Consider the following 9,227-nt stretch of genomic DNA (forward strand, 5'->3'; position numbering starts at 1 on the left):
AAGGTAAAAGGAAAAAGCAAGAAAAAAGGAAAAAGAAAAGAGAAAAAAGGAACAAGAAAAAATTTTAAAAAGGAAAAAAAAGAAAAGAAAAAAGAAAGAAGAAAAAAGGAAAAATAAAAAGAAAAAAGAGAAGAGAAAAAAAGAGAAAAAAATAGGCTTGTTAATCAGCACCGGTTTGGTGACACGTCTCTAGGAAAACAAAAATGCATTTAATTATTGCTTTAAACCTCCGGAGGCCTTTAAACAACTAAAAATATTAGAAATTTTTTGGCATTTTGATGTAAATTTGACCACACATACTATAAAGAGGAAACCATTTTGTATGGTTTGTGTACTCTGTATTTGAATATACTAATTTATTTCCCCTGTATGTAAATTCCTTTAGTAAACAGGACTTAACTAATAATTTATGCTAAATAAGAATGCTTTGGTATTTTTAAAAATGCAAAGGATGAATACACAAGAAAATACACAAGTACTGGTCAGATTTTGCCTCCCAGTTACTTATTTCAGTGCCTAATAGATGATTTTTCAAAGGAAAGAAAAGCCTTCATTTGCAGAAATTATCTTGAAGCACTGAAAATCTAGGTTTGCCCAGCCAACACGGGATGGGGGGAACATGGAATAGCAGTCCTGTGCACCCCACAAGAATCTGAGAAACAAACTTCTGGAAAACTAATCCCCAAAATAGGTGGTGTTGGTCCTTCCTTGACAACTGTGTACTAGAAGAAAAACTGCAACAAGGAGAAGCTTCCCTGGCGCAGTGTAGTCATGGAGCTTCCATCCATTTTTCTTGCAGATCCTCACACCAAGCATTAAAAAATAGGCAGAATTTAACAAAGAGAAAATAAAGAGTGAAATCCTGAACATTTCAGTCAACTTCAAACTTTTTCTTTAGATTTACCTTTTTCCCTTCCCAAACTTTACCCTCTGAATCCATCACACCAAAGAAAAAGGTCCCATCTTGTCCTGTTGAAGCCACGTCTGTCTGGACCTCTCATAGGTGGAAAACCAAAGTTATGAAGTCCCAGTTGGCCAGGTCCAGCTGCTCTCGGTGCCTGCTAAGTTTCTTCCTTGACCCCATCTCCCCTTATTCAGCAAGGAAACTCCAGGAGCAGACAAACAAGCAGCAGCTTTCACCAGCTGGATCTCAATGCAGGTTGATTTTACAGAGAGGGAAGGACCTCCATCTTGGAGAGGTAACAAGTTAAAGTAATGGCAGATTAAATCCTATAGGAGCTTTCCTTTAGCAGCAGATAAGGAAGCAGGATTATGCAATAATATTTAGAGGTTTCACTCGCTCTTTTCCTTTCAAATGCAAAATCTGAGTTTTGACCATGCTGTCTAACATGCCAAACACTTAAGTAGAAGCAGCCACTTTAATTAACAAGAGAAATGGAGTCCCTGTAGGACCCCATTTTGCTATGGAGTAGTCTCCTCATGCTCTGCAATGCTGATGTAAAGGAACTGTATTTGAAGTGTTTGTATTTTACAACTTTTTTTCTCTAGTCTCAGGCATTTGAAGTGCATTATCTCCGTTTTCACTGTGACAGACTGGTACTTAATCTGCCTCACTAAACTGCAAAGCCATTTGTAAATAAAAGGAATTCAGACTGGATGCAACCATTATGCAGGAGTGATTCAGATATTTGATTTTGCCTATAAGAGAAATGATGGCTCATGGGCTAGGAAAAAAAAGGAGGGAAGTTAGTGTTGCTCACATGCATCCTATGCTGTCTCTCAGAGTCCTGGCAAGACTTCCTTCTAACACAACACATACCAGAGATGATGTTGATGTGATTCTCCTTCAAATGTAGAAGTAAGAGACCTTTTTGTACTTCACTGGATGGGAAAATATTTATTGTTACACATTTTTCACCTTGATGCTAGGAAGAGAAGATCTATTATTTCAACCATTTTAGGGTAAAGTTTTGAGGATATGCCTAGGTTTAAAATTGGAGCATTTATTCTTCACTTTGTCATTGGTTTTTATTCTATCTAAGCAAACAACACTTAGTTTAAAAACACTGGAGAGACAATCTAAGCCCAGGACACTGACTATTGAACACACAGGCTTTCTTTACAGGTTATCCATCCTCTTGGAAACATTTTGTGGGCAGAGCTCTTGCTACCATTGGTATACTGAGAAATGATGAGAGTTCTTTTCATGATGAAAAAACAGACTCCAGACTTCCAGGAAACAAATGGTATTGCTGATTTCAGTTTTTACATTATAACTTCCAGCAGACGCAAGCCTTTTTGTTTGGGGTCACACCTACTTCTAGTCTTAACTATTATGAGCTGAGTTCAAAGTAAGTTGAGTTAGCCTTACTATATTCATTCTTCTCCTATTGAAAGCTGCAGTCCAGGATTTTGGTGGCAGTTTTGTGAGAAACCTGGCCACAGCCCTGAATGGTTGTTTGCCAGCCAACTTGTCTGTTGGTGACAGTGGGAAGACTTGCACGAAACCTGGTCCTGGAAATGCATTTACCGAGCTCTATCATGGCAAAGGAATGTAACAGGATAACAGCTTATTGCTATATTTTCTTTTTGTCATCTTGGTTGTACTCTGTTTGCTGTCAAACTATTACAAACTGACATATATTACTAATCTAAATATATTAATATGAGAACATGTATTAGACACTACATCATTCCAAAGGAAAGCTTCCTACAATGCTAGAATGTTGTGTGCTTTTGGCTTTTGCATACTGTTTCTGTTCTCTCCATCACCAGAAGTGAAATACATCACCCCTGATAAGATCTCTTTTGGGCTCTGTGAGAAGTTATTGTGCTTTGGCTGATGACAGTGAGAAATACTTCAGCCAAAATCTGAATATATTATTGGAATTAATACTTAAAATGTAAATTAAAGAGGCTTCAAGGTCCAAGATACAGAGCAATGAATAATCTGGACGGTTGTGCAGAGTTTTCCATCTCTCTCTTATTTATTTGTAACAGTGTAAACCTAGGAAAACAATAGATTGGGTTTAGTTCTTTTTATTTACAGGAAAGCAAGATAGAGCAGCAGCTGGCTAAGTGACTATTTTATTAATAAGAGTAGTAATATCAATATTAGAATATAATTCAGGAGTTACACAGTCCTTGCTTATAAATGCGGTGTTCTGCTTCCATTCTGTAAGAAACTTTTCAGAGCTCTACATAATATATAGTAGATTTTCAAAATAATTGATTTCTTTTCAAAACTTGGTCACATAGACACATAGGTCAAGCCCTCATATCCAGGTGGAGAGATATAGACTGGAATGAAAAGTACAAGTATAAACTTACAATTCCTGTATTTTGCAAGGTTTGTTATTTTTTCTAAATATGTTGTGTATACAATATATTGTATATTTTATATACACACACACAAACACATACACATGCAGATTACTCTTATTCCTTAGGAGAGATTTTCATTACTCACAGAAAAGCTGGGAGACAGACAAGACAATATCTGCACTCACTTCTTCTGGAGTCTGTTTTTATATTTTGAGTGCCAGCCTGCTCCGTGCTAAACTGATGTCCAGTTGAGCATGTGCCACTGGTTATGGACTGTATTTTCTTACTGATGTAGGAAACCTGGCACATGTGATTTTCTCTGGAAAACAGCAGTGTCTTCAGGCCAAATGAGAACAGCAAGAAGTCACATACCATACGAGCCTGAGCAACCTCGCAATTAAAGTAAACTACATGGTATGAATTATCAAAGAGAATGCAATTGACTGACTACAGCTCTATCCCTCATGCTCCAAAGACCATGCCATCTGAAGATGTTATCTTTTTTCTTAACTATTGAATCATTTACAGCAGACTTCATGAGAGATGTGGTGTGAGCCACATCATCAGAAATAAGATCATGGGTCCATATTAAGTCATCACATCTCAAAGCCTAACTGGAATCTCATCTGAAATGGAATCTAGAAGACTTAAAGGATGATCAGGAAGCTATCTAAGAGTAACCAGTGGAAAACATAAAGCAGAAAACCCTAACCCACTTTTCTTTTTAGCTGAGGCATATTTCATGTATTCATATATACTCATATTTCAATACTTCACATACCACTTGTTCAAGAACTGGGAGCAGATTTCAAGTTCTCCTCTGAGTCTGTGTTACATAAATTCATGATTTAAAGCATACAGTGTTTCCTTGATGATTTCACCCACTACACAAAATAATTTGTGACTTCATAATATTTTATTTTTACAAGAATTATTTTGATTCTCATTAAGTTTGAATAACAACTGTATTGTTTCACTGTAGTTAGTTTTCCTAAAGTTGGAATAGTTAGGTTCAGATTTTAATTTACTTTGAATTGCCATCTTCATAATTTTTCAATAAAAAGTTTAAAATCCTGCAGAGTAGTTGTTTTCTTTCAAGGCTGCAGCATATGTTCACCAATCATGGATGGTATGAAGTAACCTCAGCTGATAAACTTGAAAGTCACTTTGTTCTCTTTCTAATCTTATAATTTCTGATCACTTTGCTCACATTGCAGTGGTGAAAAAGGCACCTGCTGCCTTGAATATTTGAGTATGTCCTCACTGACAGATGGAGGAAGCTGATTTTTTAAGTGCTCAAGTCAAATTCAAAATGGAACAGAGTCCTGTGTTAGGGAAGATGTTACTTTAATTTCACTAAATATTGATAAAATTTAAGCTCATAATTAATGCAGACATACATACTCCTGCACTGGAGCTGCATTGCTATCAAGCAATGACTATATTTTTTGTGTTCTTGATCCTGGGGTAACTTGCTAATGGTGGTGTACAGCTTCTCCATGCAAAGCTTTGAGCTATACCAAAGTCTGGGAAATTATATTAGAATACATGTGGAGTTCAATGCTATTTCCTTCCCTACTCATGAACATTGAGTTAAAAGTTTTAGAACACAGAGAATATTTTTTCCCAAAATAAGTTACGAATAATGATTAAAATTCAAAGGATTATTATGTTTTATGGTCTTTTAATGATTAGATGAAACATTGTACCACTAACTTTCAAGAATGGATGAGTACTTAATACTTCTGTGAGAGGCAGCAAGCAGTGAAATCAGTAATTGCAATCAGTAATAACCTTAGCAATTGCCTTTGTTCCCCATCTTTCTCTAGCACTCACAACAGAGATGTTAGTGAAGCAATTTGTCTCTTTGCCTCTCATGGCCACCTTCTTCATTGTACGGCCTGGAAATGTGGACAAGCTCAACAGCTGGCTTTAGAAACACAAGTGTCATGGGCTGTTTTCATACTGGACAGGGAGGTCTCCGCCTGAGTCCCCCAGTGAGACAATCACAGTTTTGCTGCCAACTCTGGACATTGGGCCAAGCCAGACCAGTTCAGCATCTCCTGCCATGTCCCTGGCCATCTCAGAGAAGGCTCAGCATCATACGAATTTCTACACAAAGTCTCTCTGGGAAGAAAAAGGCACTCTGGGAAGTTGATATGTTCTGCATCAACATATCAACCTTTAATTAACCTCAGAAGGAAGAAAGAGGTTATTTTATGTAACCTCTTTGCAGCTGTCCTATGGTAGAAAAGCAGGCAATGCTGCTACATTGCTTTCATTTGCTCACTGAGACCAGTCCTTCTGTCCCTCTGGAGGCCCCAGGCTGGTCAAGGCCATTCTTTGTCCCTATCACCTACAATCACATACGGGTGAACGCCAGGTCTGAATTATGTCAGGCATCACATATGGGAAATTTTCTTTTTTTTCAAAGTCAGAAGATTTATTTTGTGTAAAATTAAATACAGTTACTAACTCTATCAGTATCTGTTTTGCTTAATTTTTCTGTTTCCTAATGCAAGCATCTGTGTGAGGCTCTATTTCAAAAGGACAATACACACTTTGCATAGAACAGCTTCTCTTTGAAGTATATTTTTGGAACGTACTTTGCTTAGTCGTTGCAAGAGAAGTAAACTCTGCCTAATGAAAAAAATGGACTTTTTTTTAGAAATGTGGCCAAAGTTCACCAAAAAGTTCACCAAATTGTTATTTATAATCTACATTTCACTTCTAACAATACAGAGTGGAGACAATAACAAAAGCTCCTTATCTACAAATAAAGTTTAATACAGAGCTATTTCAAATATAGTCTTCTTATAAATGTAAGCCTATGAAAAGAAGTTAAATAATTATTAAATAAGCTGTTGAGTTACTCATACTTGCTTTTCCTAAACGACTGTATTCATTTGCTTTAATCAGGGCTTTCATTAGCACATGCTACTTTATTGTTTCATATTGAAATAAATGTTACAGTCAAGAAGGCGCAGACCCCATATTGGTTCATAATTTAGCATGAGTTATCAACTAACTTCATTAGTCAGATGAAACATTATTTGCACAAATAAGCATTTCAGGGCTAAACTAAAAGTGAAAAATCTCATTCACTTTCCAGTAAAATTGTTGATCTGCCAGTACTAGAATCTCAGCCACTGAATGAATAAACTTTTCACTTCTCATATGCAAATATTCTCTTACTGTGATCTGATAGATTAAAGAGGCTTTCTTACATGTAGTTTTTTCAAGGTCAAATAATGAGAAGTTTTGATAAATATTATTGCCTAGATATGACATTTAGCACACATTAATGTAATTAATCTTTTAGGACACGTAGGTAAATTGTGGTGTTTATAATACAAAGACACATTGCAAAGTTATTTCATACACAGGAGATTTTCAAAGTCCTGTGTGATGACATTGATATAGTGCTACTACTCTGTTATAATCTTTGTATATTATTTAAGTGTAACAAATACTTCATTCATTGCCTGCCCTAAACTTTGCATTTGATGACATTCTTGCTGCCGTGTTAATATCGGGTCTATTAAGCTGGACCTCATGGTCCATTACCCTTTCTTTTGGCCTGACCCCATGAAGTTTAAGGGTCTTGAGCACAGTGTGAAAAAGCAAAGGGTTTCACTCTCACCCAAGGAGCTCATTAGGACTTTATAGAAACACAAAAAGTACTCACACAGTACCAACATTTGCACTGAGGGATACTCACCAGACAAACAGCCTGGTGTCAGGAGGTGTTCATTGTTCTCTTTTTGCAGGCCTGCACACCAATTTAGCAGGCTAACTAAAGGGATCACTCATTTGTAATCCCCCATTGCAGCCTTTGTAGGAGAGATTCATTTGCCAGCATCTTTTATCTTTGCTTCCTTGAAATTCCTATTTCACTTAGAACAGTGTATTTGAAATTAACTGAAATATGCTGGCTGGGATTACACTTGCCAGCTGCTATAGTGGGATTTGGAGGTTATCTTTGCTTGCTGCCTCAAGGCAAGCAAACAGTCATTCACAATCCGTTTTTAAAAGACCTTTCTGCAAATCATTTACTGACAGAGGGCCGGGTTTTGCACTGTTTACCTGCCTTGAATAATGCTCCTCTTCTCCTGGATTGCAGTTGAGTTAGTTACTGAAGAAGTAAGGCACTACAAAAGCTGCAGAAGGTTGTCAGAGTCTGACCCTAACCAAGATAAGAACAAAGAACTGCTCTCTCTTTTGCCATTAACAAAACAAGTTTGCTCTTCTTGGGCTGTCGTCCATATGTCTACCTGTCTCTACACAGTGTCACCATCTTTGGTGAATATCCCATGTGCTGTTAGTGGACTACAGCACAGTTCGCTATGGCTTTTTTCAGTATAAAACATCTCCCTATATCATCACTGGACCATTAAGGCTTTTGCAGTATTCAGGCTTTGAGCACAATGATGTAGGTGTGATCTAAACCATATTTTAAACGGCGGGGGGGGGGGGGGGGGGGGGGGGGGGGGCATGTGTTGTACTTGAGATTCTGACATGAAAACCCAAAATACTGATTTTTAAATCATTTTGCTTTCTTGAAAGTTGATGCTCGTGGCTGTGGGCAGCAGCAGGCAGCTCCCTTGGTGGCAACCTTTGGTACAATTTTCAGAATTTCCACATTTTCTGTAAAGACAGTAACAACAGATTTGCAGACCAAAGGGATGCATGTTACACCAAATACTAAGGGCATTTTATTTTCCAGCAAAACAGGAAAATTGTGCAAATAATTTTGTCTGGTAGATTCCTTTTAATATTTCATAATAAGGTATCTTTTCATTGGGACAACCTATTTAGAGTCCTGGCCACTTCCCACATACACTATATGTAGTTTTTTTCTAAGAAAGGGTAACTGACATCAAAATAGCTCAGCTTTGAGTCTGGCCATGTGTGAGAACTGAAGTACGGAAATTGTTGTTTGCACACAAATGGCATCTGGGTGGATATTCCTCTTATATCCCTGTGTTGATATACATTGCACTATAAAATCAGTGAGGAAACATATGGCAAGAATTTGTTATTTTGTTTTGATGCAACAGCAACACAAAAATGGCACCACATGTCACCTATCTATCTCCACCATGAGAAACACCGGTTCTGTTAGTCCACGTGGAACTTTTCTACTTTAAAAAGAGCTACTGTGTAAGTCAATTTTGTGTCATCAGGGGATATAACATAAAATAAATACAAACAAAACAATGAGCTGAGGAAATGTCATAGAATTCAGGTTCACCAGAATGGATTTGGGTCACTGTTACAGTTCAGGGTTGTTGTAACATTTGCTGTAAAATAAGTTCATAATTTAATTTGTGGTCAATGAGCCCTGCCTGGAAAATCAGGTGTGATTTATTCACAACCACTGCCTAATATAGAAGAGTCTGTGTGTGGTTCGTTTGAGAGTCATTACAAAACTAACTCCTGGGATCTCAACAGCCACAGTTTGGTTACTTTTTAGTTACTAAGCCATCTCTGTATAATTGTCTCGATTCATAAGTTTGCAACTCCTGGAGTTCCTTAGCTCCAGCCTCCAGCTTCTTCGTCTCAGTTTACCTTTAACTAAAATAGTGATATAATTTTGAAAGGGATTACAGGAGAAGAGGAAGACTCCAATGGAAAATATTATGCCTCCTTCAAAGGCAATCAAAAGAGTGAGCAGAGATGTGGAGAAAGATGAAATTAGGTGAGGGAGAAAACGGAAAGAACCACGGGTTATTTGGGTCACATGCAGTATGAACAGTGATTTTTTGAAGGCAGCAGCCACCTACACCTTCACAGTACCTTTGAGAAGTAGGAGGGCCAAAGGACAAAACATGAACCCAATTAACAGCAATTTCAACATAGCCCCAAACAGCAGCGTGTCCAAAACAGCTCATGTGAGGACTCATACTGTCTTCATTGCAAAGTCCCTGAGTTTATCCTAA

This window comes from Corapipo altera, unplaced genomic scaffold (assembly GCF_003945725.1).
Source record: "Corapipo altera isolate COAL_440 unplaced genomic scaffold, ASM394572v1 1, whole genome shotgun sequence".
Lineage (NCBI taxonomy): Eukaryota > Metazoa > Chordata > Aves > Passeriformes > Pipridae > Corapipo > Corapipo altera.